The sequence below is a fragment of the Rutidosis leptorrhynchoides genome, chromosome 1, assembly GCF_046630445.1.
Source record: "Rutidosis leptorrhynchoides isolate AG116_Rl617_1_P2 chromosome 1, CSIRO_AGI_Rlap_v1, whole genome shotgun sequence".
Classification (NCBI taxonomy): domain Eukaryota; kingdom Viridiplantae; phylum Streptophyta; class Magnoliopsida; order Asterales; family Asteraceae; genus Rutidosis; species Rutidosis leptorrhynchoides.
In genome coordinates, this window is record NC_092333.1 from 119586037 (window position 1) to 119613696 (window position 27660).

Sequence of the window (27660 nt, forward strand, 5' to 3'; positions counted from 1 at the left end):
ATAATATAACATATAAAACTAAAATGAAGGTTAATCAAAGATAATGTGCAATTCATGTGAACTTCATCGCTACTCACGGTCGTAAGTGAATGATGTCTAGGTTGCCATTTATGGGTAAGCTTGTGGATCTCGAATGCCATGACTTAGATTCTGGTCAAGAGTCCTGGGCCCCCGGTTACATCTGGTCATTCCTAACTTATTTGATAGCAACAAAGTTTGAGTAAAGTTATACAACGTCTTGCTAAAGATTAACCCGAACTTTCTAAAATTGGAAAATTACTATAAGTGGAAACTTTCCATAAATAGTAACCTTCTGAAAATGGAAATTCTTTAGTGAACCATTACTATCAATATAGTACTATATACTATTGTCTGTTAGGCAATGTCTGATCATACGTTCTATCTCTAGGTTGAGATATCGGTCACGTCCTTCCGTTCAATTCTTTCGTGGAATACTCTTTTGTGCTACTAAGGTGATTTTCATAGCCCCACTTTTACTGTTTACTTAACTATTTATAACATTTAGGGTGAGATACATGCTTGCTTTATAACTATTTTACACTTAGACACAAGTACTAAATTGTTAACTATGCTGTCATGCTTTGATTCATGCTAAATCCATACCGTAATATCGTCAATTGCTACGTTTAAATGCAAACTTAATTATTGTGAGTAGGCCTATTGAGAGTAACGTCTCTAACCATTCTACCGTTGGTCTTTGGTTACATAATAATGATTTCACGACACAGACAGTACAAGGTGTCATAGGGAAAACTTGTTTAGTAGCGATATTACAAAATGCAGCAACACTTTTAGATTGATATTTCTATATCAATCAACTTTAAACTAAATCTTGTGGTCTAAAACTTTGGATATTATTTAAAAACCTGTGAATTTCACTCAACCTTTTTGGTTGACACTTTAAGCATGTTTTGTCTCAGGTGATGTTTGAGCTAGCTGTTTGCAACTTTGTGATGATAGATTTGATGCTTGCATGGATTCCACATCGCATAATATATTTTAGTTAATAAACATTGATTTTACGTTTTAATAATAATGTAAACATGTATTACTGCTTTCGCTGTTTTATTAACAAATGTTTTATTTAAAAAAGTCTCATATAGAGTCGTTCTCGTTTATACAACTGTGTTATGATATGATTGGTAACAATTACCCCTGGTCCATTTTGGAGGTGTGACAGATTGATACCAATCTGTCACACCCCCCAAAATGGACCAGGGGTAATTGTGACCAATCATATCATAACACAGTTGTATAAACGATAACGACTCTATATGAGACTTTTTAAATAAAACCTTTGTTAATAAAACAGCGGAAGCAGTAATACATGTTTACATTATTATTAAAACGTAAAATAAATGTTTATGAACTAAAATATAATATGCGATGTGGACTCCATGCAAGCATCAAATCTATCATCACAAAGTTGCAAACAGCTAGCTCAATCATCACCTGAGACAAAACATGCTTAAAGTGTCAACCAAAAAGGTTGAGTGAAATTCACAGGTTTATAAATAATATTCAAAGTTTTAGACCACAAGATTTAGTTTAAAGTTGATTGATATAGAAATATCAATCTGAAAGTGTTGCTGCATTTTGTAATATCGCTACTAAATAAGTTTACCCTATGACACCTTGTACTGTCAGTGTCGTGGAATCATTATTATGTAACCAAAGACCAACGGTCGAATGCTTAGAGATGTTACTCTCAATAGGCCTACTCACAATAATTAAGTTTGCATTTAAACGTAGCAATTGACGATATTACGGTAGGGATTTAGCATGAATCAAAGCATGACAGCATAGTTAACAATTTAGTACTTGTGTCTAAGTGTAAAACAGTTATAAAGCAAGCATGTGTCTCACCCCAAAAGTTGTAAAATAGTTATGAAACAGTAAAAAGTGGGGCTATGAAGTTCACCTTAGTAGCACACGAAAGAATTGAACGGAAGGACGTGACCGAGATCTCAACCTAGAGATAGAACGTATGATCAGACATTGCCTAACAGACAATAGTATATAGTACTATATTGATAGTAATGGTTCACTAAAGAATTTCCATTTTCGGAAGGTTACTATTTATGAAAAGTTTCCACTTATAGTAATTTTCCAATTTTAGAAAGTTCGGGTTAATCTTTAGCAAGATGTTGTACAACTCTACTCAAACTTCGTTGCTATCAAATAAGTCAGGAATGACCAGATGTAACCGGGGGCCCAGGATTCTTGACCAGAATCTAAGTCATGGCATTCGAGATCCACAAGCTTACCCATAAATGGCAACCTAGACATCATTCACTTACGACCGTGAGTAGCGATGAAGTTCACATGAATTATACATTATCTTTGATTAACCTTCACTTTAGGTGTATACACACAACGAATTATTAATGTACTTAATAATTATATATGTGATAATATAACCTAAGTTTTATTTAATATTTAGTTATTATTCCTTAGTATGTCTTATATATATTAAATATAATTACCTTTAAATAAATACCTAAATTACTTCAAAAATAATAGTGTTTTATTAATCGAACATTATTCAAAAATGTCTAAATAATAAATTAAATATCTAAAAATTACATACATAATTTTTATAGTCTTAGTTAATCATATAAATTAGTAGAAAAATTTAAGAAAATGTTTTTATTACATTTTTGTATTTATTTTTGTTTTTACCCTTAATGTATTCACAAAAAAATTTTAATTCTACATAATTACTAAATAAACCCAAATAATTATTTTTATAATTTTTATAAGTTTCTATCAGTCTAATAACCTGTAGAAAAATATATAAAAAATATTTTTTATTATTTTATATTTATTCTTAATTTACCTTCGAATTACATAATAATAGAGTTTAATTATATAATAAATACCAATTCAACCCAAGTAATTATTTTTATAATTTTTTCAGATCTGTATAAGTTTTAAAAACTCAGAAAAAAATTATATATATTTTAGTTTTGGTTAAAAGTATTTATTACGAATTTTACATTGTTTTTATGTTTAAACACTACATAATTCGTATTTAATTATATATAATATTCCATAAATTATCAAAATTATTTTTATGCATCATAACACTTATAATAATAATTATAACATATAAACATAATTAATTTCGAATTTTACAAAGAATATACCATAAATATAAATATAAATGACAATATTGAAAAAAAATTAATAAAAATAGAAAGTACCTCAAATTTTCTTCAAGGTTTTGAGAGAATAACTTAAGTTTTTGTATTTGGCAAGAAAAAATGAATGAGGAGCCATGTATTTATAGGTAAAAAATGGTTGGTAAAAAGAAAAAAAAAATAAAATAAAGGTACAAATTTTGACAAAATAATAAAAACATGTTAAAAATGTTTTTAATAAGTTTTTGTTTTTGAAAATATTTAGTCAAAATTCATCGGTTCATTATTTAATTTATAAAAAAAAATCTTATTTCTTTTTATTTTTATTTTTTTATAAGCTAAAAATATATATAAGGATTAAAATAACTTATCATTTAATTAATAGTTATGTTACATATAGTTTTAAATATAATACGCATTAATATTAACTAAAGTTATTTTATATAATTAGTGTAAACTTTAGTTAACAAAAAGTGTCGACTGAAAATAAATATTTGATCAATGTCAAATTTAATTATATATTACGTATGGATAACAACCCTATAGTCAAATTAGTCAATTCAGGCATGAAAATATGAGGGTTGTTATAGTACCTACCCGTTAAAAGAAATTTCGTCCCGAAATTTAGTTGTTGCCATTAATCGGTGTTGTTCGTACATAGACGAGGATATTTACGTTTTATTTAGTTTTCACGTTCCCAGGTATGCTCGGGGCCTTGCGTGAATTCCAACGGATAGAATATTGTTCTGTTTCAAGAATTAAAATCATACAAACCATAATTTCTACAAGTTCTTCTACGAAGTGCATTTTATTATTAATGCGGAGATCATTCAAAATGATAATGTTATACAAGTCATTTCAGTAAATTGGATATATAAAATGTGTTATGAATAATATCGAGCTCATTTAAACCTTGAGCGTTTATGCCACCACGCTAGGGTAGACAAAATAGAAAGGAGTTCATGAAAATCATAGTCGTGAAATTTGATAGAGATTGTCATTCTTTACAACAAGAATGATGAATATGAGTTGAAAATATTGTTTTATCAACATTGGGTAATATGGATAAAACGGTTCGATTGTAGGAAGAGTATAAATGAAGTTATCTTAAAAGTTTGAAATAAGAAAATATCAGTTTGCCTTAACTTTTGACATAATTAAAGGTGATTTCCGGAATTCAAGGGATTTAAAGGAAATCTTTATAATCTGTATAAGATTTGATTCTCCGATAATTAAGGAAATTAAAATTGCCTTAATTGTTGTGTCTAGAATTTTGCTATAAATTATCTTCTTTTGTTTCATTATCTTCACCACTTCTATACTTTCTTTCTCGATTCATACTTCCAAAGATTGTGAAAATGCTCCATCCAGTTCTTATCCTGGATATTTTTCTGACTATCGTTTCTGTCATTCTTCTTTTTCATTTACCCCCAGAGGAATCTGTTTACTTCTACAATTACCTTGGGGTTATAGTGTTTTTAATTCTCCCATGTCTTTATGTTGCTATACGCATTGATATACACGGTTTGTAATTTCCGTGTTGTTATCAGGATTTATATTTTCCCTTATATGTCGGAGCTCTATGCTCTTATTTTTCCTTCCCGACTTCAAGTCAAGCGAATAATGGTCTAGAATTCGTAGGTATGGAGTTTCAAATGATCATAATATACAAAGCAGAAGGAAAGGTAATAGCACGATTTGATTTGTCAAATTACTAGAATTACTAAGGATAGAACTATTAAGAATATATGTTCTTGATATGTTCAGAGATTAAGTAGAATGTAAAAGTCATGTAACATGGCAAATGATGATTATAAAGTCTATGAATCATCATCTTCCATTAAAAATTTAGCATGACTTACTGTAATATAATCACGTTGGCCTGACATCATTATATTATACTAACTCATGCTTCAATTCCCAACACTACCTCAAATCATTCAAAATTTAAACTTGTATGTTATAGAAATATAGAAACTAAAACAGTTTCCTTTATTATGTAACACAGAAAGTGCGAAGTGATAAATAATTTCGGACAAGAGTAGTTATGAATGTATCTTCAGAAATATGGAGGATATTTATAACGAAAGATACGATGATATCTTAGAATTTTCTAAGATCAAATGATAACAAAAAAAATTCTTCTGTAAGGATTTAGAATGCGTAAGGAGATCTTTTGTGATTTTCATCAGAAATCGAATCATCTAGATTCTTTGATTACAAGTTTAATCCTTGTGATTTGTCCACGGTCTCCTTCATGGTTTGCTCAATCCATTTTTCAGCACCAAATTTTCTATCGAGCGTTCCCAATACCCCATTATTTATCATCAAACTCCTGGCCATTTAGGCTATCTACAATTTTGTTGTTTCCTCTGCATTTAATGCAGCCATATTTGAATCGTCGGTTATCAATCTAAGATGGTTTCAAGAAATTTCGTTTTTAGATGATTGAACGCTGATTGTGATTATCAAGATTCAAAGGATGTTTTCAAAAATTTTGAATTTGAAGTGTTTAAGCGTAAGATGCATCCATCAATGGATCTAACAGTTGATGAAGAAATGTTTGTGATTTTCAAAAGTAAGGAATGGTAAGTTCGGTGGTTTGATGTGATAATTCATCATAGAATACGAATGAATATAATTCATGAATGTAGTGATCTTTAAGAAGATAACACTTGCTAAAGTTTTACTTAAATTCCGATATGTCAAAATCAGAATATGTATTTGAATTTGTATGAAAATGATTGTTCTTTAGTGAACGGATACATATGTGGATGTAAGTAGTATAGTTAATGACTGTTGAATCAGAATTGAAGAATGTACGGTGTAACATATTAATGTGAGATATAAATATTTCTCGGGTATTACCTACCCGTTAAAATATTTTCACCGTCAACAGTTTGTACAACAGAATATTTAATTACAATCTTTATGAAAATATACGTACATATATATTTTCTTTCAGATGTAATCATGGATTTAATGAGTTAATATAATATTAAACTCATTTGATTTAAGGTTGAAATGAGAATTAATAATCTCCAAAACCTTAGAGATTTAATAATTGTCGCGAAATATTTCGCTAATGAAGTTATGAATCAATACTTCATCGTTCATTGTTATTGATATATCTCGGTATATGATGTTGGTGCTCGTGGATTTCTTGTGAAATTCACAAGGCACGAATAATGTTTTCTAGAAAGTTTTGAGTACATCGAAAATGGAAGTGTAAAATCAAACATGTATTTGAATAATACACTTGATTTATTATGAAAATGGAGTTTAGTGTGCTGAAGCAGTGATTAACGATTGTTAAGTCATTAACGAAGGATGTACATCATAGCATATTAGTGATATGAATTATCCGAGTAGTATTTACTAGTTAAGATTCACACGTAATAGCTTAGTATGAAAATATTTATTATTGTTCTAAACCATATATATATAAAGTATACATATATAATTCTTTAGAAAGAATGAGTCAATACATCTTAACTCATTATTACTAATATTCCTTGGTATCTATGGGGCGTATGATGTTAATGTTTGAGGTACTGAGTGTGATGTTGAGGCGTGGAATGCAGATGTTGTTGTTGGTGAAGCTGATGCTGTTAGCGGTGATGCTGATGGTACTGGTGGTGCTGGTTATGCTGCTGGTGCTCGTAGGTTTTGAACCATATTTTCCAAAACCACTACTCGAGCGCAAAGCTCGTTGACTTCTTCTATTATTCCGGGATGATTGGCGGTTCGGACAAGGGGATGAATAAGATCTGAAATTCTAGATATTATATATTCGTGACGGGATATCCTGGAAATGAGGGTGAAAATAGTGTTCCGAACGGGTTCGCCGGTAAGTGCTTCAGGTTCTTCGCCAATAGGGCAATGTGGTGGGTGAAAAGGATCACCTTCTTCACTTCTCCATTGATTAAGTATACTACGAACTCACCCCCAATTCATCCGGAAAAGGTGATGACTAATTGGTTGGTTCATTCCGGTTACGCTGCCATTAGAGCTTGAGGAGTTGAAGGAATCAAGTGAGAAATCCATATTATCTGATCGGAATAAGGGTTTTTGTTATAAGATGAGTGTTGAATATTGAATGCTATATTTGTCTTCTTGATATACGTATATATAGCAAAAAGATTTCCGTAATTTACGGAGGAAATTTAGAAAAAGTGTTAGACAAAGTATATTAAGATAGATATGATAAGATATATTAAGATATGATGTGTCTATACTCCAATAATAGCAGTATGACGTGTCGAGATCATAAAATGATAAGTATGTAATCTGATAATCTTTCGATTAAAGACTTTCAATTCGTAATTGCCTATTCAGGTCTACGGCTTGAGCTATGGGATCCTTTAAATCGATAATCCAAACCCTTCTATTCTAGAGTTTCGTAGACGCCATCCGTCAAGAAAATTCAATGATAAAAAAATAACGAGAAATCAAAGATTTAAAAATAATGAATATGAGTAGTGATGACATTATAATGTCTTTGAGATAACTCAATGACATTTTCTGGTTCACAAACCGATGTATAAAGGCATAAAGCATATAGGTACGTGATATAACAAGGAGGTTATATACGTTTGAGTATGAATAGTAACAAATATAGGAGTTTCAAAAATCATGGATAACATTTCATGTAATACATATGTAAAACACAAAACTATGATAGATGACATAGGAATGTCGAGAACGGTGTCGCATTTAAATGTGGTGGCGGAATTGAATAGTACTTAGGAAAGTGAGCAGAGTTCTTAGGTTGGCTCGGCATTCTAAGATAAGTAAAGTTTCTAAAGTATAGTGTAGCATTTAACAGTTTAAGGCAAAAATTAAAGGCACTATAGTCAAGGAAAGTTATAGTCCTACATTGCTAAGGTACCTAATTGTATAAGGCACACATAAAATGCAATCCTAGTTCTCTACATCAGCCTGCTCTGATACCAATCTGTCACACCCCCCAAAATGGACCAGGGGTAATTGTGACCAATCATATGATAACACAGTTGTATAAACGAGAACGACTCTATATGAGACTTTTTAAATAAAACATTTGTTAATAAAACAGCGGAAGCAGTAATACATGTTTACATTATTATTAAAACGTAAAATAATGTTTATGAACAAAAATATAATATGCGATGTGGACTCCATGCAAGCATCAAATCTATCATCACAAAGTTGCAAACAGCTAGCTCAATCATCACCTGAGACAAAACATGCTTAAAGTGTCAACCAAAAAGGTTGAGTGAAATTCACAGGTTTATAAATAATATCCAAAGTTTTAGACCACAAGATTTAGTTTAAAGTTGATTGATATAGAAATATCAATCTAAAAGTGTTGCTGCAGTTTGTAATATCGCTACTAAACAATTTACCCTATGACACCTTGTACTGTCAGTGTCGTGGAATCATTATTATGTAACCAAAGACCAACGGTCGAATGGTTAGAGACGTTACTCTCAATAGGCCTACTCACAATAATTAAGTTTGCATTTAAACGTAGCAATTGACGATATTACGGTAGGGATTTAGCATTAATCAAAGCATGACAGCATAGTTAACAATTTAGTACTTGTGTCTAAGCGTAAAATAGTTATAAAGCAAGCATGTGTCTCACCCTAAAAGTTATAAAACAGTTATGAAACAGTAAAAAGTGGGGCTATGAAGTTCACCTTAGTAGCACAAAAGAGTATTCCACGAAAGAATTGAACGGAAGGACGTGACCGAGATCTCAATCTAGAGATAGAACGTATGATCAAACATTGCCTAACAGACAATAGTATATAGTACTATATTGATAGTAATGGTTCACTAAAGAATTTCCATTTTCGGAAGGTTACTATTTATGGAAAGTTTCCACTTATAGTAATTTTCCAATTTTAGGAAGTTCGGGTTAATCTTTAGCAAGACGTTGCATAACTTTACTCAAACTTCGTTGCTATCAAATAAGTCAGGAATGACCAGATGTAACCGAGGGCCCAGGACTCTTGACCAGAATCTAAGTCATGGCATTCGAGATCCACAAGCTTACCCATAAATGGTAACCTAGACATCATTCACTTACGACCGTGAGTAGCGATGAAGTTCACATGAATTGTACATTATCTTTGATTAACCTTCACTTTAGGTTTATATGTTATTATATATGTTATATTATATTTATTAATGTATTAACAATTTGATTATCTTATATTATATACTATAAGTTATTATTATTAAATTAGTATAGTTATAAAATAAGTGTTTATTAATAATGTATTGTTATTAACTTACATTATAAGCATTATACTTTATTATATAGTATACTTAGTTATTAACCGTAAGTTATAATAATAATATTAATTTAGTATATGTAATATACTTACGTTAATTGACAATCATACTAATATATGTTAATTTGAATATTAATTCATTAAATATTATATTTATAATTTTTATAAACTTAGTTAATTATACAATTTAGTAGTATATTTTATAAAAATAATTTTATCAAGTTTTTGTATTTATTTCCTACTTTTCTTTATATATATACTCGATTTATATTAATCAAATTAAATTAGGTAATAAATATTAAATCGACCTAAATAAATAATTTTATATTTTTTATAGGTTCTATATTATGTAAAAATATTATAAAAATTATTAAATCAAATTTTATATCAAAATATTATTTATTTAATGTTTTCTAATTATTTAACCATTGTAATTGGCCTATAATTAAATAAATAGGAAAATTAATTTAAAATTAATTTTTATATTTTTTTAAAGTATCTAGTGATGCTACTAATCATATAAAATTTTTATAAAAATATTTAATACACATTTGTATTTATTTTGTATTTTCTTTATTATTTCTCTCGGTTTAGAATATTGCAAAAGTAAATTCTTTTTAAATACTAATCTTCCCATTTATTTAATTTTTATAATTTTTGCTTGTTTGTAAAAGTATAATAATCTCAAAAAAATTTATAATTATTTTTATTACTGTTTAATATTTTATTACGAATTTTATATTGTTTTTATGTTTAAATACTACATAATTCGTATTTAATTATAAATAATATTCCATAAATTATCAAAATTATTTTTATACATCATAATACTTATAATACTAATGATAACATGTAAAAATAATTTATATATATTAAATTCGAATTTTTAAAGAATATACAAAAAAATAAAAGCAATTCGATAAAAAAATATAGAAAATACCTCAAGTACTTTCCCAAGTTTGTGAGAGAGTTTTTCCAAAGATTTGATACAAGTTTTTATGAAATGGAAGTGGGTATTTATAGGAAAAAAATGGTTGGTGAAAAGAAAAAACTTATTAAAAACATTTTTAACATGTTTTTATTATTTTATCAAAATTAGCACCTTTATTTTATTATTTTTTTTTCTTTTCACCAACCATTTTTTACCTATAAATACATAGCTCCTCATTCATTTTTTCTTGCCAAACACAAAAACTTAAGTTATTCTCTCAAAAGCTTGAAGAAAATTTGAGGTACTTTCTATTTTTATTAATTTTTTTCAATATTGTCATTTATATTTATATTTATTGTATATTCTTTGTAAAATTTGAAATTAATTATGTTTATATGTAATAATTAGTATTATAAGTGTTATGATGCATAAAAATAATTTTGATAATTTATGGAATATTATTTATAATTAAATATGAATTATGTAGTGTTTAAACGTAAAAACAATGTAAAATTCGTAATAAATACTTTTAACCAAAAATAAAATATATATAATTTTTTTCTGAGTTTTTAATACTTATATAGATCTGAAAAAATTATAAAAATAATTACTTGGATCGAATTGGTATTTATTATATAATTAAACTCTATTATTATGTAATTCGAAGGTAAATTAAGAATAAATATAAAATAATAATAAAAAAAAATTAAATATTTTTCTACAGGTTATTAGACTGATAGAAACTTATAAAAATTATAAAAATAATTATTTGGGTTTATTTAGTAATTATGTAGAATTAAAATTATTTTTTGAATACATTAAGGGTAAAAACAAAAATAAATACAAAAATATAATAAAAACGTTTTCTTAAATTTTTCTACTAATCTATATGATTAACTAAGACTATAAAAATTATGTATGTAATTTTTAGATATTTAATTTATTATTTAGACATTTTTTGAATAATGTTCGATTAATAAAACACTATTATTTTTGAAGTAATTTAGGTATTTATTTAAAGGTAATTATATTTAATATATATAAGACATACTAAGGTATAATAACTAAATATTAAATAAAACTTAGGTTATATTATCACATATATAATTATTAAGTACATTAATAATTCGTTGTGTGTATACACCTAAAGTGAAGGTTAATCAAAGATAATGTATAATTCATGTGAACTTCATCGCTACTCACGGTCGTAAGTGAATGATGTCTAGGTTGCCATTTATGGGTAAGCTTGTGGATCTCGAATGCCATGACTTAGATTCTGGTCAAGAATCCTGGGCCCCCGATTACATCTGGTCATTCCTCACTTATTTGATATCAACGAAGTTTGAGTAGAGTTGTAAAACATCTTGCTAAAGATTAACCCGAACTTTCTAAAATTGGAAAATTACTATAAGTGGAAACTTTCCATAAATAGTAACCTTCCGAAAATGGAAATTCTTTAGTGAACCATTACTATCAATATAGTATATAGTACTATATTGATAGTAATGGTTCACTAAATAATTTCCATTTTCGGAAGGTTACTATTTATGGAAAGTTTCCACTTATAGTAATTTTTCAATTTTAGAAAGTTCGGGTTAATCTTTAGCAAGATGTTGTACAACTCTACTCAAACTTCGTTGCTATCAAATAAGTCAGGAATGACCAGATGTAACCGGGGGCCCAGGATTCTTGACCAGAATCTAAGTCATGGCATTCGAGATCCACAAGCTTACCCATAAATGGCAACCTAGACATCATTCACTTACGACCGTGAGTAGCGATGAAGTTCACATGAATTATACATTATCTTTGATTAACCTTCACTTTAGGTGTATACACACAACGAATTATTAATGTACTTAATAATTATATATGTGATAATATAACCTAAGTTTTATTTAATATTTAGTTATTATACCTTAGTATGTCTTATATATATTAAATATAATTACCTTTAAATAAATACCTAAATTACTTCAAAAATAATAGTGTTTTATTAATTGAACATTATTCAAAAATATCTAAATAATAAATTAAATATCTAAAAATTACATACATAATTTTTATAGTCTTAGTTAATCATATAGATTAGTAGAAAAATTTAAGAAAATGTTTTTATTATATTTTTGTATTTATTTTTGTTTTTACCCTTAATGTATTCACAAAACAATTTTAATTCTACGTAATTATTAAATAAACCCAAATAATTATTTTCATAATTTTTATAAGTTTCTATCAGTCTAATAACCTGTAGAAAAATATTTAAAAAAATATTTTTTATTATTTTATATTTATTCTTAATTTACCTTCAAATTACATAATAATAGAGTTTAATTATATAATAAATACTAATTCGACCCAAGTAATTATTTTTATAATTTTTTCAGATCTATATAAGTTTTAAAAACTCAGAAAAAAATTATATATATTTTATTTTTGGATAAAAGTATTTATTATGAATTTTACATTGTTTTTACGTTTAAACACTACATAATTCGTATTTAATTATAAATAATATTCCATAAATTATCAAAATTATTTTTATGCATCATAACACTTATAATACTAATTATAAAATATAAACATAATTAATTTTGAATTTTACAAAGAATATACAATAAATATAAATATAAATGACAATATTGAAAAAAAATTAATAAAAATAGAAAGTACCTCAAATTTTCTTCAAGGTTTTGAGAGAATAAATATAAATATGAATGAGGAGCCATGTATTTATAGGTAAAAAATGGTTGGTGAAAAGAAAAAAAAATAATAAAATAAAGGTGCCAATTTTGACAAAATAATAAAAACATGTTAAAAATATTTTTAATAAGTTTTTATTTTTGAAAATATTTAGTCAAAATTCATGGGCTCGTTATTTAATTTATAAAAAAAATCTTATTTCTTTTTATTTTTATTTTTTTATAAGCTAAAAATATATATATATATATATATAATGATTAAAATAACTTATCATTTAATTAATAATTATGTTACATATAGTTTTAAATATAATACGCATTAATATTAACTAAAGTTATTTTATATAATTAGTGTAAACTTTAGTTAACAGAACGTGTCGATTAAAAATAAATATTTGATCAACGTCGAATTTAATTATATATTACGTATGGATAACAACCCTATAGTCAAATTAGTCAATTCAGGCTTGGAAATATGAGGGTTGTTATAGTACCTACCCGTTAAAAGAAATTTCGTCCCGAAATTTAGTTGTTGCCATTAATCGGTGTTGTTCGTACATAGACGAGGATATTTACGTTTTATTTGGTTTTCACGTTCTCAGGTATGCTCGGGGCCTTGCGTGAATTCCAACGGATAGAATATTGTTCTATTTCAAGAATTACAATCATACAAACCATAATTTCTACAAGTTCTTCTACGAAGTGCATTTTATTATTAATGCGGAGATCATTCAAAATGATGATGTTATACAAGTCATTTCAGTAAATTGGATATATAAAATGTGTTATGAATAATATGGAGCTCATTTAAACCTTGAGCGTTTATGCCACCACGCTAGGGTAGACAAAATAGAAAGGAGTTCATGAAAATCATAGTCATGAAATTTGATAGAGATTGTCATTCTTTACAACAAGAATGATGAATATGAGTTGAAAATATTGTTTTATCAACATTGGGTAATATGGATAAAACGATTCGATTATAGGAAGAGTATAAATGAAGTTATCTTAAAAGTTTGAAATAAGGAAATATCAGTTTGTCTTATCTTTTGACATAATTAAAGGTGATTTCCGGAATTCAAGGGATTTAAAGGAAATCTTTATAATCTGTATAAGATTTGATTCTCCGATAATTAAGGAAATTAAAATTGCCTTGATTGTTGTGTCTAGAATTTTGCTATAAATTAGCTTCTTTTGTTTCATTATCTTCACCACTTCTATACTTTCTTTCTCGATTCATACTTCCAAAGATTGTGAAAATGCTCCATCCAGTTCTTATCCTGGATATTTTTCTGACTATCGTTTATGTCATTCTTCTTTTTCATTTACCCCCAGAGGAATCTGTTTACTTCTACAATTACCTTGGGGTTATAGTGTTTTTAATTCTCCCGTGTCTTTATGTTGCTATACGCATTGATATACACAGTTTGTAATTTCTGTGTTGTTATCGGGCTTTATATTTTCCCTTATATGTCGGAGCTCTATGCTCTTGTTTTTCCTTCCCGACTTCAAGTCAAGCGAATAATGGTCTAGAATTCGTAGGTATGGAGTTTCAAATGATCATAATATACAAATCAGAAGGAAAGGTAATAGCATGATTTGATTTGTCAAATTACTAGAATTACTAAGGATAGAACTATCAAGAATATATGTTCTTGATATGTTCAGAGGTTAAGTAGAATGTAAAAGTCATGTAACATGGCAAATGATGATTATAAAGTCTATGAATCATCATCTTCCATTAAAAATTTAGCATGACTTACTGTAATATAATCACGTTGGCCTGACATCATTATATTATACTAACTCATGCTTCAATTCCCAACACTACCTCAAATCATTCAAAATTTAAACTTGTATGTTATAGAAATATAGAAACTAAAACAGTTTCCTTTTTTATGTAACACATAAAGTGCGAAGTGATAAATAATTTCGGATAAGAGTAGTTATGAATGTATCTTCAGAAATATGGAGGATATTTATAACGAAAGATACGATGATATCTTAGAATTTTCTAAGATCAAATGATAACGAGAAAAATTCTTCTGTAAGGATTTAGAATGCGTAAGGAGATCTTTTGTGATTTTCATCAGAAATCGAATCATCTAGATTCTTTGATTACAGGTTTAATCCTTGTGATTTATCCACGGTCTCCTTCATGGTTTACTCAATCCATTTTTCAGCACCAAATTTTCTATCGAGCGTTCCCAATACCCCATTCTTTATCATCAAACTCCTGGCCATTTAGGCCATCTACAATTTTGCTGTTTCCTCTGCATTTAATGCAGCCATATTTGAATCGTCGGTTATCAATCTGAGATGGTTTCAAGAAATTTCGTTTTTAGATGATTGAACGCTGATTGTGATCGTCAAGATTCAAAGGATGTTTTCAAAAATTTTGAATTTGAAGTGTTTAAGCCTAAGATGCATCCATCAATGGATCTAACAGTTGACGAAGAAATGTTTGTGATTTTCAAAAGTAAGGAATGGTAAGTTCGGTGGTTTGATGTGATAATTCATCATAGAATACGAATGAATATAATTCATGAATGTAGTGATCTTTAAGAAGATAACACTTGCTAAAGTTTTACTTAAATTCCGATATGTCAAAATCAGAATATGTATTTGAATTTGTATGAAAATGGTTGTTCTTTAGTGAACGGATACATATGTGGATGTAAGTAGTATAGTTAATGACTGTTGAATCAGAATTGAAGAATGTACGGTGTAACATATTAATGTGAGATATAAATATTTCTCGGGTATTACCTACCCGTTAAAATATTTTCACCGTCAACAGTTTGTACAACAGAATATTTAATTACAATCTTTATGAAAATATACGTACATATATATTTTCTTTCAGATGTAATCATGAATTTAATGAGTTAATATAATTTAAAACTCATTTGATTTATGGTTGAAATGAGAATTAATAATCTCCAAAACCTTAGAGATTTAATAATTTTCGCGAAATATTTCGCTAATGAAGTTATGAATCAATACTTCATCGTTCATTGTTATTGATATATCTCAGTATATGATGTTGGTGCTCGTGGATTTCTTGTGAAATTCACAAGGCACGAATAATGTTTTCTAGAAAGTTTTGAGTACATCGAAAATAGAAGTGTAAAATCAAACATGTATTTGAATAATACACTTGATTTATTATGAAAATGGAGTTTAGTGTGCTGAAGCAGTGATTAACGATTGTTAAGTCATTAACGAAGGATGTACATCATAGAATATTAGTGATATGAATTAACCGAGTAGTATTTACTAGTTAAGATTCACACGTAATAGCTTAGTACGAAAATATTTATTATTGTTCCAAACCATATATATATATAAAGTATATTTTACAAACATTGCATTGAATTCGTTTTTAAAAATACAATGAAAGTTGACGGCATGCATACCATTTCATAATATATTCAACTATAATTGACTTAATAATAATTCTGATGAACTTGACGACTCGAATGCAACGTCTTTTGAAATATGACATGAATGACTCCCAAGTAATATCTCTAAATTGAGCAAATGCACAGCGGAAGATTTCTTTCATACCTGAGAATAAACATACTTTAAAGTGTCAACCAAAAGGTTGGTGAGTTCATTAGTTTAGCATAAATAATCATTTCATAATTTTAGTAGACCACAAGATTTCATATTTCCATTTCTCATAAACATACGTCCCATGCATAGAGACAAAAATATCATTCATATGGATTGAACACCTGGTAACCGACATTCACAATATACATATAAGAATATCCCCATCATTCCAGGATCCTCCTTCGGATATGATATAAATTTCGAAGTACTAAAGCATCCGGTACTTTGGATGGGGCTTGTTGGGCCCGATAGATCTATCTTTAGAATTCGCGTCAATTAGGGTGTCTGTTCCCTAATTCTTAGATTACCAGACTTAATAAAAAGGGGGCATATTCGATTTCGATCATTCAACCATATAATGTAGTTTCGATTACTTGTGTCTATTTCGTAAAACAGTTATAAAAGCAGTGCATGTATTCTCAGTCCCAAAAAATATATATTGCAAAAGTATTTAAAAAGGGAGTAATGAAACTCACGCATGTAACTATTGTAAAACAGTTAATAAAGCATTTGCATGTATTCTCAGCCCAAAAACGTAAAGAGTAAAAAGGGCAAATGAAACTCACGCATATAAATATTGTAAAACAGTTATTAAAACAGTGCATGTATTCTCAGCCCAAAAATGTAATGAGTAAAAGGGAGCAAATGAAACTCACGCATATAAATATTGTAAAACAGTTATTAAAACAGTGCATGTATTCTCAGCTCAAAAATGTAATGAGTAAAAGGGAGCAAATGAAACTCACCGTATTGTATTTTGTAGTAAAAATACATATGACTATATTGAATGACGCAGGGTTGGCCTCGGATTCACGAACCTATATCAGTTGTATATTTATTAATATGTATAGTTGTAATCGAACATGTATATATATATAAAATTATTAGTTATAACCTTTTTATGTTAATAATATTTATATGTCTCATTTATTCATTTTGTTATATAAAAATGTTAATTTTTGTTATGTTATATGTATTAAATATATATTTATCTTTTGTTTGTTAAAATATAGTAACTACTATAATATTAATAATGGTGAAAATGATAATAACTATAATACTTAATATTACTAATAAAGTTATTAAAGTTAATAATTTTGTTAATAATAATATTGATAATAGTTTTTAATTATAAATTTCATAATGACAATATCAGTGTTAAAATGAATATATTAGTAATAATAATTTTTAATATTAGTACATAATACTTAATAATAATAATTATAACAATCTTATTATTAATGGTATTCTTAATAATAATACTTTTGTTAATAGCAATAAAAAATTTCTAAATATTTCTAATACTAATATTAATGATAATAAAATTTACTTTGTATCATAATAGTGACAATAAATAAACTTAGCAATAATAATAATAATAATAACTATAATTGTAACTAAAATCATAATAAGGATAATTACTACTTTATTTGTTTTGATAATTTATACTAATAATAATCATAATTGTAATTTTTAGTTATTAATAATAATATATGATAACTACTATTTTTATTAGTAATAATAATAATAATAATTAATAATCAATAATAATAATAATAATAATTAATAATAATAATAAATATGATAATACCTAATATAAAGGAATTACGCGTTTTATTTAGGGTTGGTTCCCAAAACAGATCGAACAGATTGAGCTAGCAGAATCAATCCGCAGAGAGGATTATCAAAAGCGAACACTCGATCATCAATCATCATCATCATCATCATCATCATCATATCGTTTACATTATTTTTCTTCATCGGCCATCAGATTCGATCCAATTCTCTGTTTCAATCGATACACACAATTAAGGATCTAAGTACGTAAGTTCGATTCACTTTTAAATTATTCGAATACTAGGGATCTTATTAGTTCAATTGATTTGTTTATGCCGAATTTTATGTATATAAAGTTGTTTGTTGTCGGTTCAAAATTAGAATTGGTTACAATAGATTACGTGATCGAATAAAATACTGCATAGTATTATCGTGAATTTGCAGTTTATAGGTTGGTTTAAAGAGAGGAAGAGAGGGATGTTGAGATGGTTTTTAGGTCTTGATTACAAGATTAAACAGAAAAGATACATAGCAGTTCTATATAGTTTTGTAGTGTTTGAGGGTTTCATAACGCGTACCGTAGTAAATCAGTAATATTGAAAGTGTGTTGTAGGTTCATTGAATAGGGTGATGGTGAATTACAGATAGTAGCATAAGAGCAGGAGCAGGAAAATAGGTTTGTGTTGATCGAATAGCGAAACAAGAGAGGTTGTAGGGATGTGTTTGTTGGGTGATGCACGACAATGGTTATCATAGGAAAAACTACAACCATTGTAGTAAGTGATGTGGTCTGTTTGAAGTTTTAAGGATGGTGGTGGTTTCGGTTTTTTTATGAGGGTTCTTTTCTTTAAACGTGATAATAGTTAAAACCCAATCAACGTGTCCTTCTTTTGATACCTCTCTCTTTACAATATATAATATACTTTAACGTTTCTTTTGTTCTTTGTATACTCATTTCACTCATGAGTTTGTTTAATTGTATGTAGTAGCAGTAGGAGATAAATGGTGATACATATGGTGGCTTTTGGGTGGTATTGACCTGCAGCAAGAGACGAGCAATAGCTATAATAACAGAAGCAAATGTGACGGGTTCAACAGCAAACAGTGGTGTTTTACTGGGTCATGGGTGACGGTTTTTGGACAGAAAAGTGGCGACAGCAGCTTTTGTACTAGCTATACTTAAATTTGCAGGCAACAAAACGGTTGGGATGGTGATTTAGTATTCGAGCTTGAATCAAAATAGAAGACAGGAAAGAATTTGAATAATTCATGATAATACTTGCCATATAATAGCATATATATATATATATATATATATATATATATATATATATATATATATATATATATATATATATATATATATATATATATATATATATGGTATTTTATATATAAAGTATGATGGTGATATCAAAAGTTAAAAAAAAATGTGTATGAGATACAAAGCAGCCATTAGTTTTGTCACCATCTAGTCGACATATTAATATGGGAAGTGGTGGGGTTTTTCTTGGAAAATAAAGAAAGAGAAAGAGATATTCATATTTTTGATTTGGTTTAGATTTCATGGAAATACCAAGTGGCCGATAGTGGTTTGATATATTTATTTTAGTGATGATAATTTGAGTAGAATTTAGTGATCCAATGAAAATGATTTTTGGTAGTGATCATTGATGTAATAAAATTGACTAAGTATAATTGATTGTTGTCGAAAAGGAGAAAGCGCATCAGAAGTCGGGTAACAGAAAAAAAAGAAATGAAGAGATGGTGTCGATGATTATGGTTCATTATATATGTATGACATATAATAAAATAACAAGGATCAATCCAAAAACAATGTCATAATTATAATATATCTAAATTATCTTATGATAGAGGTAAAAGCAACTAGTTGTTTGTTAATAATTTCAATTATTAATCAAGAAGCAGGGATACCGGTTATGTGTAAATAAAAAGTGATTGAGTGGTATGTAATATAATATATATATATATATATATATATATATATATATATATATATATATATATATATATATATATATATACATATATATATATATATACATATATATATATATATATATATATATATATATATATATTCGTGTGTGTGTTCAACAATACAAGAATCAAAAGGAAAATAGGGACAACTTGTGTTATTATTTCTTTTAATAACAAAGGCTTGCATAAGGAATTAGCATCCAAGGTTGTCGACAATTTAATTCGTATTTACGAACTAATGTTTGTCTTAAGGTTCTCATAAGTCTATAATATACTTGTTCAATACAACTAATTAACAAACGAGTGTTACAATCATTTAATATTTATTTTTAATATACTACTTATTTATATAGAGATATGTTTTAAATAATAATTATTATAATATCCTATTTTTATTTTATTCATTTTGATAACAACAACATTTAATATTTCAATTTATATTTCAATTTATTATTTATATAAATACACACATATTTATTTACAATTAATTATTCGTGAATCGTCGAAAATAATCGAAGGTTAATTGAATACATGAATATAGATTTCAAAACTTTCGAGACTCAACATTACAGATTTTACTTATCGTGTCGGAAACATATAAAGATTAAGTTTAAATTTGATCGGAAATTTCCGGGTCATCACAGTACCTACCCGTTAAAGAAATTTCGTCCTGAAATTTGAGTGTGGTTGTCATGGCTAACAATAAAAATGTTTTCATGACGAATATGAGTCAATAATTAAAGTTTTATCACCATCAGGTGATTTGAATAAAAACAACTCAATTATTCGAAGCGTACGAGTGAAATTATCACAAAAGATTGAAATAGGATAAGTAAAGATTCGTCGTAACTTTTGACAGAGTCAGGGTTGAATTCCGGAATTCAAGGGATTTAAAGAAAATCTTCGAAATCTATAAGATTTGATTCTTCGGCGAGTAAGGAAATTAAAATCTCTATCATTAAATACCATGACCTGCCTCGATTACTCTGTCTGATATTTCCTTTATAAATTAAACTCTTTCGTTCCATTTGTTTCCACCACTTCTATGCCTTCTTTCTCAGTTCATATATCCAAAAGATTATAATAATGCTTAATCCGGTTCTGATCCTTGTCCTCATCCTTATTATCGCAACAATTATTCTTCTTTTCCAACTTCCACCAGAGGAATCTGCTTACTTCTACTTTGCCCTTGGGGTTATAGTACTTATAATTCTCCCGTGTCTTTATGTTGCGATAAACATTGATATACACGGTTTGTAATTTAGGTGTTGTTATCGGCTTTATATCTTTCCTTATATTTCAATGTCCCTATATCTGTTTTCTATAATCATTGTCATCCACAGTTAATACTCCTTCCTCTTTGCTGCGATTTATACTCCAATTTCTATTTCTTTTGGAGCTTTGTCCCTTCGTTTCTTCTTTTTACGATTTGAAACCTCTTGTAATGGTCTAGAATTCGTAAGTATGGAGTTTCGAATGAATATAATGTTCTAAACAAGAAAGAACGTAATAACATGATTTAATTTGTCAAATTACCAGAGTCACTGAGAATAGAACTATCAAGAATATATTTTCTTGATATGTTCAGAAGTTAATCAGAATGAAAGAGTTATGTAACATGTCACATGATGACGTTATAATCTGTGAATTATCATGTTCCATTTAGAAACTCAGCATGACTTACTGTAATATAATCACGTTGATCAAGTGTCATTATATTATACTAACTCATACATCAGTTCCCAACATTACTTCAATAACATTCATATTTTTAAGCTTGAAAGTTTACAGAATATAGAAACTAACAGTTTCTATATGATGTAACACTGATATCAGGAAGAGATTAATAATTTCAGATAAGAGTAGTTATGAAAATATCTTCAGAAATATGGAGGATATTTATAATGAAAGCTACGATGATATCTTGGAATTTCTAATATTAATGGATGATGAAGAAGATTTATCCCTAAGGGTTTAGAGTAAGGAGCAAAATATTCGCTAAAGACTTCAGCAGGCATTGAATCTTTTGGATTCTTTGAAGTCAAACTTATTCTTTGTGATTTGTCCACGGCTTCCTTCATAGTTTCGCATAATCCGCTTTTCGGTTCTAAATTTTCTATTGAATGTTTCCAATATAATGATACACAGGAAGCACGAAGAGGTATATAATTTCGGACGAGAATATTTATGAAATATTTTCGATATTTCTGAGGATATTTTGAAATTTCTAAGTTCGATGGTTGATGGAGAAAGATTTTCCGCAAGATTTTAACATGACATCTGAGCAAGATATTCTTTGAAGGTTTCATCGGATCCAGAATTACCTGGATTCTTTGAATATATGGTATGGTCCTTGTATTTATCCTCGGTCTCCTTCGTGGTTTGCTCAATCCGTTTTCCAGTTCCAACTTTTCTGAGCTTTTCCAACATACTATTCTTTATCATCAAACTTTCGATGATTATGGTCGTTTACAGTTGTCTATGGTTTCTGTTGCTTCATTCAGCTTTTTCAACATTCAGAGTATTGATTTGTGACTGAGTGCTTTTCAGAATTTCAGAATGAGAGATCATAATTCTAAGAGATAAATGTCATATATATAACTGTTGATGTAGATATGCTGTGAGTTTTCAAAGTACTGATTGCTGATTCCCGGTAATTGTTATGGCAATTATTGTTACAGTGTGTAGATGAATACAAGATGGAGTTTCAATGAATAAATATAATGATTCTTCGGAGAAATTAAGTTGATGAGTAATGAAGTTGCTGATAAGTTTCTGTTAATGTGGTGAAATATAAACAGTTCCCCGGTAACGATGACGAAAGGTGGGCTTATAAATCAAGTTATAATAAGTTTAATCCGAATGAAAGTCAAAGTTGATTTGCTGGAGCTATGACAAAATTGGCTAATTGGGAAAGGAATTGTAAAGTTATTTTCGGTAGTAACAACGCCAAAGGAGCTAGCACAGATATGTGTTAAACGTTTACTCATGTTCTGAGTGTTTCCAGGTGCATAACTATATGCATCAATCTTTTCTTCCGTAGATGAAATGCTGTTGATTCATCCTATCGATTGAGGTGTTTTCAAGAATTATGAAAGGTTTGAATGCAGATTGTAATCGTCAAGATACAAATGAGGTTTGAAATGAAATCAAGTGGCAAACTTGAAGAATTGTTTAGTTTCATATGTTATAATCAATATTTTAATTCATTTTAATTGTCCATTGTTGGTAGTCCTCAGTTGATTATTCCACAATTAGCTAGAAACAGTTAGCTAAGATTTTGTTAGCGTGGATTCTTAACAAAATTTCTCATAGTTAATTTGTTTGTTTCTAACAAATTTTTATTTTGTCCAATGTTTCCTCATTATGCCACTTGTCGAATTCTGATAGGTCAAAATTCAAATATGAAATTGAATGAAAATGGTTATTCTGTGGTGAACGAATACGTATGTCTGTGGATGTAAATAGGATAGTAAATGACTATTGAATCAGCTTCGAAGAATGTACAGTGTAACTTATTAAAGTGAAATTTAAATATTCCTTGGGTATTACCTACCCGTTAAAATATTTTCACCATTAATAGTTTGTACAAGAGAATTTTTAATTACAATCTTTATGAAAACATATATATATATACATATATATTTTCTTCAGATGTATTCATGGATTTAATGAGTTAATATGATATTAAACTCATTTGCTTTTCGGTTGGAACTAGAATAAATAATCTCTAAAACTTTAGAGATTACATATTCGCCATGTCGAACGAAGATAAATGAGATAGAACGATACGTAGAACGAAGATCATAATCAAAGTACAGATGATGATATTGAAGCATGGATTATTGATGGTACTAGTGCTGTTATTGATGGTACCATTGGTGCCGGTGATGTTGCTGAAGCTGGTAAATTTTGCACCATATTCTCCCAAATGATTACTCGAGCGCGAAATTCGTTGACTTCTTCTATTAATCCGGGATGATTGTCGGTTGAAACGAGCAGATGAATAAGGTTCAGAATTATGGATAGAATATAATCGTGTCGAACTACTCTGGAACTGAGGCTGAAAATGGTGTTACGAACAGGTTCGCTGGTAAGTGCTTCAGGTTCTTCATCAAAAGGTGAATTCGGTTAGTAGAAGGGATTGCCTTCTGCGCGTTTCTATTAATTAAGTCGACTACGAACCCATCAGATGAATTGATAATGGCTGATTGGTTGGTTCATTCTGGTGTCGTTGCTTCCGAAGCTTAGATGACTATCCATTCTGAATAACTGTCGGGATAACTATCGGAATAGCTGTCGGAATCCGAGGGACTCGATCTAGTTGAGAGATTCATCTCGTATGATCAGATGAAGGATTTTTCGATAAGAAATAGATTATAGGATGTAGATTAATATTCTGCAATACATAATTTACATATACATATATAATACTAAAATCCCATAAGTTACGGAGGAATCTACGGATGCTGTCAGGCAAAGGTAACAATAACAGATGTGGTAAGATGTGGATTAGCAGATACGCTAAGATATGAATTTGTCTATACACTATTCATGCAATCATAGCAGTAAAATGTGTCTAGACTAAGAATGATAAGCAGGTAATTTACTAAGGATGATAAGCAAATGATTTTCGACTAGAAATGATAAGCAAAACTTATGACATGCAGACACGGTCGAAGTCCAGACTCACTAATGCCTCCTAACGACTTATCAGTTAGACACACTAATGCAGACCTAGTTCGCTAAGACCTCTGCTCTGATACCAACTGTAGAGACCCGTCCTAATCCATCCGGACGAAGTCCTTATCGACTATAAACGATTCACAACAGTTGATTACATCGCGAGCTACTTGACCTCTATATGATACATTTTACAAACATTGCATTCGTTTTTTAAAATACAATCTTTTCATTACATTGAAAGTTGACGGCATGCATACCATTTCATAATATATTCAACTATAATTGACTTAATAATAATTCTGATGAACTTGACGACTCGAATGCAACGTCTTTTGAAATATGACATGAATGACTCCAAGTAATATCTCTAAATTGAGCAAATGCACAGCGGAAGATTTCTTTCATACCTGAGAATAAACATACTTTAAAGTGTCAACCAAAAGGTTGGTGAGTTCATTAGTTTAACATAAATAATCATTTCATAATTTTAATAGACCACAAGATTTCATATTTCCATTTCTCATAAACATACGTCCCATGCATAGAGACAAAAATATCATTCATATGGATTGAACACCTGGTAACCGACATTCACAATATACATATAAGAATATCCCCATCATTCCGGGATCCTCCTTCGGACATGATATAAATTTTGAAGTACTAAAGCATCCGGTACTTTGGATGGGGTTTGTTGGGCCCGATAGATCTATCTTTAGGATTCGCGTCAATTAGGGTGTCTGTTCCCTAATTCTTAGATTACCAGACTTAATAAAAAGGGACATATTCGATTTCGATCATTCAACCATATAATGTAGTTTCGATTACTTGTGTCTATTTCGTAAAACAGTTATAAAAGCAGTGCATGTATTCTCAGTCCCAAAAATATATATTGCAAAAGTATTTAAAAAGGGAGTAATGAAACTCACGCATGTAACTATTGTAAAACAGTTAATAAAGCATTTGCATGTATTCTCAGCCCAAAAACGTAAAGAGTAAAAAGGGCAAATGAAACTCATGCATATAAATATTGTAAAACAGTTATTAAAACAGTGCATGTATTCTCAGCCCAAAAATGTAATGAGTAAAAGGGAGGAAATGAAACTCACGCATATAAATATTGTAAAACAGTTATTAAAACAGTGCATGTATTCTCAGCCCAAAAATGTAATGAGTAAAAGGGAGCAAATGAAACTCACCGTATTGTATTTTGTAGTAAAAATACATATGACTATATTGAATGACGCAGGGTTGGCCTCGGATTCACGAACCTATATCAGTTGTATATTTATTAATATGTATAGTTGTAATCGAACATGTATATATATATAAAATTATTAGTTATAACCTTTTTATGTTAATAATATTTATATGTCTCATTTATTCATTTTGTTATATAAAAATGTTAATTTTTGTTATGTTATATGTATTAAATATATATTTATCGTTTGTTTGTTAAAATATAGTAACTACTATAATATTAATAATGGTGAAAATGATAATAACTATAATACTTAATATTACTAATAAAGATATTAAAGTTAATAATTTTGTTAATAATAATATTGATAATAGTTTTTAATTATAAATTTCATAATGACAATATCAGTGTTAAAATGAATATATTAGTAATAATAATTTTTAATATTAGTACATAATACTTAATAATAATAATTATAACAATCTTATTACTAATGGTATTCTTAATAATAATACTTTTGTTAATAGCAATAAAAAATTTCTAAATATTTCTAATACTAATATTAATGATAATAAAATTTACTTTGTATCATAATAGTGACAATAAATAAACTTAGCAATAATAATAATAATAATAACTATAATTGTAACTAAAATCATAATAAGGATAATTACTACTTTATTTGTTTTGATAATTTATACTAATAATAATCATAATTGTAATTTTTAGTTATTAATAATAATATATGATAACTACTATTTTTATTAGTAATAATAATAATAATTAATAATCAATAATAATAATAATAATTAATAATAATAATAAATATGATAATACCTAATATAAAGGAATTACGCGTTTTATTTAGGGTTGGTTCCCAAAACAGATCGAACAGATTGAGCTAGCAGAATCAATCCGCAGAGAGGATTATCAAAAGCGAACACTCGATCATCAATCATCATCATCATCATCATCATCATCATATCGTTTACATCATTTTTCTTCATCGGCCATCAGATTCGATCCAATTCTCTGTTTCAATCGATACACACAATTAAGGATCTAAGTACGTAAGTTCGATTCACTTTTAAATTATTCGAATACTAGGGATCTTATTAGTTCAATTGATTTGTTTATGCCGAATTTTATGTATATAAAGTTGTTTGTTGTCGGTTCAAAATTAGAATTGGTTACAGTAGATTACGTGATCGAATAAAATACTGCATAGTATTATCGTGAATTTGCAGTTTATAGGTTGGTTTAAAGAGAGGAAGAGAGGGATGTTGAGATGGTTTTTAGGTCTTGATTACAAGATTAAACAGAAAAGATACATAGCAGTTCTATATAGTTTTGTAGTGTTTGAGGGTTTCATAACGCGTACCGTAGTAAATCAGTAATATTGAAAGTGTGTTGTAGGTTCGTTGAATAGGGTGATGGTGAATTACAGATAGTAGCATAAGAGCAGGAGCAGGAAAATAGGTTTGTGTTGATCGAATAGCGAAACAAGAGAGGTTGT

General features: G+C 28.4%; 1 long non-coding RNA gene across 1 annotated transcript in view; it reads left to right on the plus strand.

Moving 5' to 3' along the window:
* Positions 1-407: 407 nt before the first annotated feature.
* LOC139864572 (uncharacterized) overlaps positions 408-27660 on the plus strand; it is a 50375-nt gene continuing 23122 nt past the window's right edge. Inside the window, exon 1 of the long non-coding RNA XR_011764488.1 lies at positions 408-473. This is a non-coding gene — a long non-coding RNA (uncharacterized lncRNA). The remainder of the gene's footprint in view (positions 474-27660) is intronic.